We start from the raw sequence: 11,834 nt of genomic DNA on the forward strand, positions 1-11,834 counted from the left end.
TCATTGTCTCTAAAACTCATTATGAGGATTATGCTCACCCAGGTTTTTGGCAGAGGTTCCATGATATCCATTGGATCATAGAACTTCCTTTCTGAAATTGATTCCCTGCAAGGTAGGCAAAAAAATATTTATTTTTTCTTACTGCCCTTTCCTAAAATTCCAGGTGAAATGCTTTGTTTATTTGTTTTTCTCCAACTTAGTTAGATTTATGAACTCCACTCAAGCTCAATATACAATTTTAACTTGGTCAGTCCTCATTTTCCAGGACTTTATCAATCATTTGTCTTAGATGATTTTATAGCTAATTTGTTGTCTCATTTAGACACCAACAAGTGCCTGGAAACACTTGACTAAAAGTAAAAACTTGTGATTGGTACTACTAGCATTCTTGGTAAATAAAAGTAGATACGCAGAATAATATAAAGTAGACAATGGAATACTATAGCAGTGATTTTGTTTCTGAGATCTCAAATATAAACTAAAATATTTTCCTAAAAAGTAGGTATCAACAACTTAATATAGGAAAAAAACTTAATTGAGGTTGTTTATCAGAATGTTGTAGGCAAGTGTTCTAGCCTGGTGTTAGGATGTTAGTGTCCTTATCCTTTGAGAATTTCTAAATACATTGGTAGAAAGGTGTATATATATAAACCTTATGAGACTCCAACACATGTGTGTGTATATATATATATATATATATATATATATATATGTATGTGTGTGTGTATATATACATGCATACATATACATATATATTTATGATATTACTAGAAATGGAACATCTGAGGACATTTTATCTTAGAATGGAAAAATTCTTTATCTTGATTGGTGTGGTGGTTAATCACATGTATACACTTATCAAAATTCATCAAATTATGCATTTTGTAAGATCCATGCATTTTGTTAATGGAACTTTTACCTTAGAAAAAATATTTAAAAAAATTTTTAAAAATAAAAAAGAAATAAAAAGAAAAAGAAAAAAAAATTTTTTTTAAAAGAAAAAATATTGGTAAAACATGTATAATGTATATTTATAAATTTAGTTTTATTTACTTTATTTATTTTTGGCCATGTTGGGTCTTCGTTGCTGCACACAGGCTTTCTCTAGTTGCGGTTGAGTGGGGGCTACTCTTCGTTGTGGTGCGCGGGCTTCTCATTGCGGTGGCTTCTCTTGTTGTGGAGCATGGGCTCTAGGCGCACGGGCTCTAGAGCGCAGGCTCAGTAGTTGTGGCGCACGGGCTTAGTTGCTCCGCGGCATGTGGGATCTTCCCGGACCAGGGCTCAAACCCGTGTTCCCTGCATTGGCAGGCGATTCTTAACCACTGTGCTACCAGGGAAGTCCCACTCATGTATATTTAGACTTAAGTCTAAAAAATATCTCATGGTCTATAAGGGGTAACTGAGATAGCTATTTAGTCATCTTACTTTCTTTTTCCTTACACTGATAAGCTATTTGAATGAGAATCTCCATCTTCATTTTCATTTCCCCTCCATACCTTCTCTTGCCCCTCTTGATATCTCACTAACATCCATATATGTTTATAACTGTCTCTGTGGTTGACAGCATAATAATGGCTCTCAAATATGTCAACATTTTAATCCCAGAACCTGTGTGAGTGTTACCTTACATGGCAAAAGGGACTTTGCAAATATTTGATTAGGTTAAGGATCTTGAGGTAGGGAGATTGTCCTGGGTTATCTGGGTGGGCCCAATCTTACCACAAAGGTCTTTAAAAGGGAAAGGGGGAGATAGGAGGGTCAGAGTGAGAGACGACGTGACCACAGAGTCAGAGGTCAGAGTGATGCAGTTTCTGGCTTAAAGATGAAGGGGACCGTGCGTCAAGCAAGGCAGGCAGCCTGCCTCTAGATGCAGGAAAAGGCAAGCAAATATGTTCTCCTCTGGGAGATTCTTCACTGCTTCCAGAAGGAACACAGCTCTGCGAATACCTTGATTTTAGCCCAGTGAGACCCATTTTATATTTCTGCTCTTTTGAATTATAAGGTAATTCTTTCGAGTTAAGTGACTGCATTTGGGGTAATTTGTTACAGCAGCAGCAATCCGAATCTAATACATTGCCCTAAGCTTTAAAAATCCCTTTGTCCTTAAAATTATGACAGTGAACTTTCCTAGATTTCACCTTCACCTCTTTGTACCCTCTGTCTCCTTGTAAAATTTTTCTCTAAGAGAAGGATTTTTTTTTTAAACCTCTAGAAATCTAACTGTGGATGATTTAATGTCACTTTAAACACAGCATTCCAAATCTTAATTTGTTATATTATTTCTCAAATTAGGACTTCTCCAGCTCTTCCTCTTTCTGTAAATGGTGTGACTACTTCCCAGACATTATGGTCAGGACAAACAGCAAAGCACATGCCGCCTCCTCTCCTGATAATGGTTCCCTTGAGAATCATCATGTGGGGTCATTCGTGGGGAGAGGAGTAATCTGTAGGAAAGGATATTTGTCAGTATTAAATGAGGTAAAAAGAGAGGCATAGTCATCATTTAATAACTCTTAGCATTATTATTTTTTTGTGCACACATCCTGGTCCTTCTGCAGAATCGATTTCTAGAAGTAGCCTGTGCTAAATATGCAAATAACATGGAGATCTGGAAATTGCCTAGTGATTTGCATTATTTTATAAAATGTTTGTATGATTATGCCATAATTTTATTGCCAGATTATGTGTGCAAAATAAATTTGTATCTCCCCAAAGGATTTCAGAGATGGATTCTGTAAACTAAAGAATTTTCTTTCTTTTCTTCAGTAACATTTTAAAATAAATCATTCAAATGAGTCCTGATGCATAATATGTTTTTTTTTCTTTTTTTTTAGCTTTTTATGTCTTTTCCACAAACCATGCTTGGATAGATACTTCTAAAAGATTTTAACAGTTGAAGAGTACACAGAGCAAAATGGGGAAGAAGCATTCACCATCCTCCTCTGTGATGATGCCAGCTTAATGCTGGGGTATCTGAGGATTATTGTTAAAGAAAATAAAAGCTTCTGAAGCTGTTAATTAGATTAACTTTCTTGTTTCTTCACTGATTTATTTATTTTTTTACTGAAGGTCATGCTCAAAGTCTTAGCCTACTGGCTGCTAATTTTAGTATTTTATTGTAGCAAGAATACTTAACATTAAATCTCCCTCTTAAATGTTTAGGTGTAAAATACAGTATTGTTGACTATAGAAACAATGTTATGCAGTGGATCTCTCTAAGGATGCATCTTGCATACTTCAGATTTTATTCCCATTGATTAGCAACTCCCCATTTCCCCCTTCCCCCAGTCCCAAATAACCACCATTCTACTCTCTGCTTCCATGAGTTTGACTATTTTATTTTCCTCATATAAGTGGAGTCATGCAGTGTTTGTCCTCACACTGGCTTGTTTCACTTAGCATAACGCCCCCAGGGTTCATCCATGTTGTTGCAAATGGCAGGATTTCACTCTTTTGTAAGGCTGAATAATATTCCATTGTATGTATACGCCACATTTTTTTTATCCATTCATTTGTCAAAGGATATTTAGATTGTTTCCACATCTTGGCTACTGTGAATAGTGCTTCCATTGAACATTAGGGTGCTAATATCTCTTCAAAATGCTGATGTCAGTTCATTTGGATAAATACCCAGGAGTGTGATTGCTGGATCATAAAATAGTTCTGTTTATAATTTTTAAAGAAATATCTAGGGCTTCCCTGGTGGTGCAGTGGTTAAGAATCCACCTGCCAATGCAGGGGACACGGGTTCAAGCCCTGGTCCGGGAGATCCCACATGCTGCGGAGCAACTAAGCCCGTGAGCCACAACTACTGAGCCTGCGCTCTAGAGCCCGCGAGCCACAACTACAGAGCCTGCATGCCACAACTACTGAAGCCCGCGCACCTAGAGCCCATGCTCCATAACAAGAGAAGCCACTGCAATGAGAAGCCCATGCACTGCAACGAAGAGTAGCCCCTGCTCGCTGCAACTAGAGAAAGCCCGCGTGCAGCAACGAACACATAACGCAGCCAAAAATAATAAACAAATAAAATAAATAAATAAATAAAACTAAAAAATTTATAAAAAAAGAAAGAAGCATCTATACTGTTTTCTATAGTGGCATTGGTTTTGACAGTGATTTCATGGATATGACACCAAAAGCATAGGCGACAAAAGCAAAAATAATTTACAAGTAAGATGTCATCAAACCAAAAAGGCACAGCAAAGGAAACAAGAGTGAAAAGAAAAGCTATGGAATGAGAGAAAATATTTGCCAACTATATACCAGATAAGGGGTTAATTTCCAAAATACATAAAGAACCCCTACCACTCAATAGCAAAAAAAACCCCAAAACCCCCAGGAAGCTAATTTTAAAATGAGCTGATTAATGACCTGATATGAAAAAGATGCTCAGTATCATTAACCCTCAGGGAAATGCAAATCAAAACCACAATGAGCTGTCAACTCACACTTGTTAGGATGACTATTATCCAAAAAAACCCAAAAGACCACAAGTACTGACCAAGATATGGAGAAATTGGAACTTTGGAATTTTAGTACAATACAATGTACGATACCAAGATTGTGATTTATTGACCTGTAGGTAATGTTCATGACAGTGGGTGGTCCATAAGGAAGCCAGTTTTACCATGTGAGTCTAGTAGTGACAGACCTTGTTCAGTTTTAATGTTCTAAGTGCATCCCTCTTTGGGTTTGTTTGTTAGTTTGGTTTTGGTCTTTCTTTTGTTTTTATGTAATTTATAACTAACAAAATACTTAAATAATTTTGTTTCCTGAATAAAGTAAAACTAGCAAAGTGTTTTAGGTTAATAATATGCCTAAGCCATCCTCCTTTCAAGAATGCTCTCAATATCATTTTAGCTAGTTATTATATGTTATGCAATTAGCACTGAACCATTCTAATAAGTGCTAGAGTGTTTCTAATGAAAACTATCAGAAGAGTTGTGAGAAATATTAGAATATATCTTTTATAATTTGTCATAAATAATAACATAATCAAATCTGGTTCTAAGTCTATATTTCAAAGCTTTAATTAGGTTTTATAATTCTTTTGCTACTAAAATTCAGCATACTGTGTAAAACATCAATTATTTTAAGAAGCCAGTGTCAGTAATAACATGAAACAAGCATTGGAAGAGAACGTTAGAAGTGGAGGGATTTTAGGAAACCTCTCATCTGAGCTTAAACAGGTAGAGAATCTGAGATCCAGAGTCTGGAAATGAATGGCCCTAGTTGGCTCTTCCTTTGGGTTGACCTTTTATGTGAGAGGAATGAATGGCTCCAATGATGTGATATCCCAGAGGCATGGCGGGGAGCCTGACATCTGTCCATCTCCTGTTATGTGTGGTCTACAGGGAGTACATACTTATGTACTACTCTACACAGTTCTCACAAAAATTCAGAGAAAAAAACTTTGTGTCCCTGTTCTGAAGTCTCTGCTTTTTTTTTTTTTTAACATCTTTATTGGAGTATAATTGCTTTACAATGTTGTGTTAGTTTCTGCTTTATAACAAAGTGAATCAGCTGTACATATACATATATCCCCATATCTCTTCCCTCTTGCGTCTCCCTCCCTCCTCCCCTCCCTATCCCACCCCTCGAGGTGGTCACAAAGCACCAAGCTGATCTCCCTGTGCTATGCGGTGGCTTCCCACTAGCTATCTATTTTACATTTGGTAGTGTATATATGTCCATGCCACTCTCTCACTTCATCCCAGCTTCCCCTTTCCCTTCCCCATGTCCTCAAGCCCATTCTCTACTTCTGCATGTTTATTCCTGTCCTGCCCCTAGGTTCTTCAGAACCATTCTTTTTTAAACATCTTTATTGGAGTATAATTGCTTTACAATGGTGTGTTAGTTTCTGCTTTATAACAAAGTGATTCAGCTATACATATACATATATCCCCATATCTCTTCCCTCTTGCATCTCCTTCCCTCCTACCCTCCCTATCCCACCCCTCTAGGTGGTCATAAAGCACCAAGCTGATCTCCCTGTGCTATGTGGCTGCTTCCCACTAGCTATCTATTTTACATTTGGTAGTGTATATATGTCTATGCCACTCTCTCTCTGTATCCCAGCTTACCCTTCCCCCTCCCCATGTCCTCAAGTCCATTCTCTAGTAGGTCTAAATCTTTATTCCCGTCCTGCACCTAGGTTCTTCATGACCATTTTGTTTTTTTTTAAGATTGCATATATATATGTGTTAGCATACAGTATTTGTTTTTCTCTTTCTGACTTACTTCACTCTGTATGACAGACTCTAGGTCCATCCACCTCACTACAGATAACTCAATTTCGTTTCTTTTTATGGCTGAGTAATATTCTATTGTATATATGTGCCACATCTTCTTTATCCATTCATCTGTCGATGGACACTTAGGTTGCTTCCATGTCCTGGCTATTGTAAATAGAGCTGCAGTGAACATTGTGGTACATGACTCTTTTTGAATTATGGTTTTCTCAGGGTATATGCCCAGTAGTGGGATTGCTGGGTCGTATGGTAGTTCTATTTTAAGTTTTTTAAGGAACCTCCATACTGTTCTCCATAGTGGCTGTACCAATTTACATTCCCACCAACAGTGCAAGAGGGTTCCCTTTTCTCCACACCCTCTCCAGCATTTATTGTTTCTAGATTTTATGATAATGGCCATTCTGACTGGTGTGAGGTGATTGATAACCTCATTGTAGTTTTGATTTGCATTTCTCTAATGATTAGTGATGTTGAGTATCCTTTCATGTGTTTGTTGGCAATCTGTATATCTTCTTTGGAGAAATGTCTATTTAGGTCTTCTGCCCATTTTTGGATTGGGTTGTTGTTTTTTTGATACTGAGCTGCATGAGCTGCTTGTAAATTTTGGAGATTAATCGTTTGTCAGTTGCTTTGTTTGCAAATATTTTCTCTCATTCTCAGGGTTGTCTTTTCATCTTCTTTATATTTTCCTTTGCTGTGCAAAAGCTTTTAAGTTTGATTAGGTCCCATTTGTTTATTTTTGTTTTTATTTCCATTACTCTAGGAGGTGGGTCAAAAGGATCTTGCTGTGATTTATGTCATAGAGTGTTCTGCCTATGTTTTCCTCTAAGAGTTTGATGGTGTCTGGCCTTACATTTAGGTCTTTAATCCATTTTGAGTTTATTTTTGTGTATGGTGTTAGGGAGTTTTCTAATTTCATCTTTTACATGTAGCTGTCCAGTTTTCCCAGCACCACTTATTGAACAGGCTGTCTTTTCTCCATTGTATATTCTTGCCACCTTTATCAAAAATAATGTGACCATATGTGTGTGGGTTTATCTCTGGGATTTCTATCCTGTTCCATTGATCTATATTTCTGTTTTTGTGCCTGTATCATACTGTCTTCTTTTTTTTTTTTTTCATACTGTCTTGATTACTGCAGCTTTGTAGTATAGTCTGAAGTCCAGGAGCCTGATTCCTCCAGCTCCGTTTTTCTTTCTCAGGATTGCTTTGGCTATTTGCGGCCTTTTCTGTTTCCATACAAGTGGTGAAATTTTTTGTTCTAGTTCTGTGAAAAATGCCATTGGTAATTTGATAGGGGTTGCATTGAATCTGTAGATTGTTTTGGGTAGTATAGTCATTTTCACAATGTTGATTGTACCAATCCAAGAACATGGTATATCTCTCCATCTGTTTGTATCATCTTTAATTTCTTTCATCAGTGTCTTATAGTTTTCTGCGTACAGGTCTTTTGTCTCCTTCGGTAGGTTTATTCCTAGGTATTTTATTCCCTTTGTTGCAGTGGTGAATGGGAGTGGTTAATTTCTCTTTCAGATTTTTCATCATTGGTGTATAGGAATGAAAGAGATTTCTGTGCATTAACTGTGTATCCTCCTACTTTACCAAATTCATTGATTAGCTCTAGTAGTTTTCAGGTAGCATAATTAGGATTCTCTATGTATAGTATCATGTCATCTGCAAACAGTGACAGCTTTACTTCTTTTCTGATTTGGATTCCTTTTATTTCTTTTTCTTCTCTGATTGCTGTGGTTAAAACTTCCAAAACTATGTTGAATAATAGTGGTGAGAGTGGACAACCTTGTCTTGTTCCTCTTCTTAGAGGAAATGGTTTCAGTTTTTTCCATTGAGAACAGTGTTGGCTGTGGGTTTGTCATATATGGCCTTTATTATGTTGAGGTAAGTTCCTTCTATGCCTACTTTCTGGAGGGTTTTTATCATAAATGGGTATTGAATTTTGTCAAAAGCTTTTTCTACATCCTTTGAGATGATCATATGGTTTTTCTCCTTCAATTTGTTAATATGGTTTATCACGTTGATTGATTTGCGTATATTGAAGAATCCTTGCATTCCTGGGATAAACCCCACTTGATCATAATGTATGATCCTTTTAATGTGCTGTTGGATTCTGTTTGCTAGTATTTTGTTGAGGATTTTTGCATCTATGTTCATCAGTGATATTGGCCTGTAGTTTTCTTTGTGACATCTTTGTCTGGTTTTGGTATCAGGGTGATGGTGGTCTTGTAGAATGAGTTTGGGAGTGTTCCTCCCTCTGCTATATTGTGGAAGAGTTTGAGAACGATAGGTGTTATCTCTTCTCTAAATGTTTGATAGAATTTGTATATGAAGCCATCTGGTCCTGGGCTTTTGTTCGTTGGAAGATTTTTTATCACACTTTCAACTTCAGTGCTTTGGATTGGTCTGTTTATATTTTCTATTTCTTCCCGGTTCAGTCTCAGAATGTTGTGATATTCTAAGAATTTGTCCATTTCTTCCAGGTTGTCCATTTTATTGGTATATAGTTGCTTGTAGTAATCTCTCATGATCCTTTGTGTTTCTGCAGTGTCAGTTGTTACTTCTCCTTTTTCCCTTCTAATTTATTGATTTGAGTCTTCTCCCTTTTTTTCTTGATGAGTCTGGCTAATGGTTTATCAATTTTCTTTATCTTCTCAAAGAACCAAGTTTTAGTTTTATTGATCTTTGCTATTGTTTCCTTCATTTCTTTTTCATTTATTTCTTATCTGATCTTTATGATTTCTTTCCTTCTGCTAACTTTGGAGGTGTTTTTGTTCTTCTTTCTCTAATTGCTTTAGGTGGAAGGTTGGGTTGTTCATTTGAGATGTTTCTTGTTTCTTGAGGTGGGATTGTATTGCTATAAACTTCCCTCTTAGAACTGCTTTTGCTGCATCCTATAGGTTTTGGGTCATCGTGTTTTCACTGTCATTTGTTTCTAGGTATTTTTTGATTTCCTCTTCGATTTCTTCAGTGATCTCTTGGTTATTTAGTAGTGTATTATTTAGCCTCCATGTGTTTGTATTTTTTACAGATTTTTTCCTGTAATTAATACCTAGTCTCATAGCATGGTGGTCGGAAAAGGTACTTGATACAATTTCAATTTTCATAAATTTACCAAGGCTTGATTTGTGACCCAAGATATGATCTGTCCTGGAGAATGTTCCATGAGCACTTGAGAAGAAAGTGTATTCTGTTGTTTTTGGATGGAATGTCCTATAAATACAATTAAGTCCATCTTGTTTAATGTATCATTTAAAGCTTGTGTTTCCTTATTTATTTTCATTTTGGATGATCTGTCCATTGGTGATAGTGGGGTGTTAAAGTCCCCTACTATGACTGTGTTACTGTTAATTTCCCGTCTTATGGCTGTTAGCATTTGCCTTATGTATTGAGGTGCTCCTATGTTGGGTGCATAAATATTGTTATATCTTCTTCTTGGATCGATCCCTTGATCCTTATGTAGTGTCCTTCTTGTCTCTTGTAATAGTCTTTATTTTGAAATCCATTTTGTCTGATATGAGAATTGCTACTCCAGCTTTCTTTTGATTTCCATTTGCATGGAATATCTTTTTCCATCCCCTCACTTTCAGTCTGTATGTGTCCCTAGGTCTGAAGTGGGTCTCTTGTAGACAGTATATATATGGGTCTTGTCTTTGTATCCATTCAGCCAGTCTACGTCTTTTGGTTGGAGCATTTAATCCGTTTACATTTAAGGTAATTATCAATAAATATGTTCCTATTACCATTTTCTTAATTGTTTTGGGTTTATTATTGTAGGTCTTTTCCTTCTCTTGTGTTTCCTGCCTAGAGAAGTTCCTTTAGCATTTGTTGTAAAGCTGGTTTGGTGGTGCTGAATTCTCTTTGCTTTTGTTTGTCTGTAAAGGTTTTAATTTCTCCATCGAATCTGAATGAGATCCTTGCTGGGTAGAGTAATCTTGTTTGTAGGTTTTTCCCTTTCATCACGTTAAATATGTCCTGCCACTCCGTTCTGGCTTGCAGAGTTTGTGCTGAAAGGTCAGCTGTTAACCTTATGGAGATTCCCTTGTATGTAATTTGTTGTTTTTCCCTTACTGCCTTTAATATTTTTTCTTTGTATTTAATTTTTGATAGTTTGATTAGTATGTGTCTTGGCGTGTTTCTCCTTGGACTTATCCTGCATGGGACTCTGTGCGCTTTCTGGACTTGATTGATTGTTTCCTTTCCCATATTAGGGAAGTTTTCAACTATAATCTCTTCAAATATTTTCTCAGTCCCTTTCTTTTTCTCTTCTTCTTCTGGGACCCCTATAATTCGAATGTTGGTGTGTTTAATGTTGTCCCAGTGGTCTCTGAGACTGTCCTCAATTCTTTTCATTCTTTTTTCTTTATTCTGCTCTGTGGTAGTTATTTCCACCATTTTATCTTCCAGGTCACTTATCCGTTCTTCTGCCTCAGTTATTCTGCTATTGATTCCTTCTAGAGAATTTTTAATATCATTTATTGTGTTGTTCATCATTGTTTGTTTGGTCTTTAGTTCTTCTAGGTCCTTGTTAAAGATTTCTTGTATTTTCTCCATTCTATTTAGAAGATTTTGGATCATCTTTACTATCATTACTCTGAATTCTTTTTCAGGTAGACTGCCTATTTCCTCTTCATTTGTTTGGTCTGTTGGGTTTTTACCTTGTTCCTTCATCTGCTGTGTGCTTCTCTGTCTTCTCATTTTGCTTAACTTACTGTGTTTGTCGTCTCCTTTTCGCAGGCTGCAGGTTCGTAGTTACCGTTGTTTTTGCTGTCTCCCCCAAGTGGCTCAGGTTGGTTCAGTGGGTTGTTTAGGCGTCCTGGTGGAGGGGATTGGTGCCTGTCATCTGGTGGATGAGGCTGGATCTTGTGTTTCTGGTGGGCTAGTCCGTGTCCGGTGGTGTGTTTTGGGGTGCCTGTGACCTTATTATGATTTTAGTCAGACTTTCTGCTAATGGGTGGGGTTGTGTTCCTGTCTTGCTAGTTGTTTGGCATAGGGTGTCCAGTACTGTAGCTTGCTGGTCATTGACTGGCACTGGGTCTTAGCATTGAGATGGAGATCTCTGAGAGATATTTCACCACTTGGTATATACGTGGAGCCGGGACGTCTCTGGTGGACCAGTGTCCTGAACTCAGCTCTCCCACCTCAGAGGCACAGGCCTGACACCCGGCCAGAACACCAAGACCCTGTGAGTCACACGGCTCCAAAGAAAAGGGAGAAAAAAAGAATGAAAAAAAGAAAATAAGTAAAATAAAGCTATTAAAATTAAAAAAAATTATTAAAAATAAAAGTTTTTTTAAGTAATTAAAAAACAAATGGACAGACAGAGCCCTAGGACAAATGGTAAAAGGAAAGCTATTCAGTCAAAATCACACAAAGAAGCATACCCATACCCCCTCACAGAAAGATAAATAGGAAAAATATATATATATCTATATAAAAAAAAGGAGGAAGAGAGCAATGAAATCAATAAACAAATCTACCAATGATAATAAACTAAGATAAACATAAAACCAGAAACAAATTGGATGCAGAAAGCAAACCCCAAGTCTACAGTTGCTCCCAAAGTCC

This window comes from Balaenoptera acutorostrata, chromosome 19 (assembly GCF_949987535.1).
Source record: "Balaenoptera acutorostrata chromosome 19, mBalAcu1.1, whole genome shotgun sequence".
NCBI classification, from domain to species: Eukaryota; Metazoa; Chordata; class Mammalia; order Artiodactyla; family Balaenopteridae; genus Balaenoptera; species Balaenoptera acutorostrata.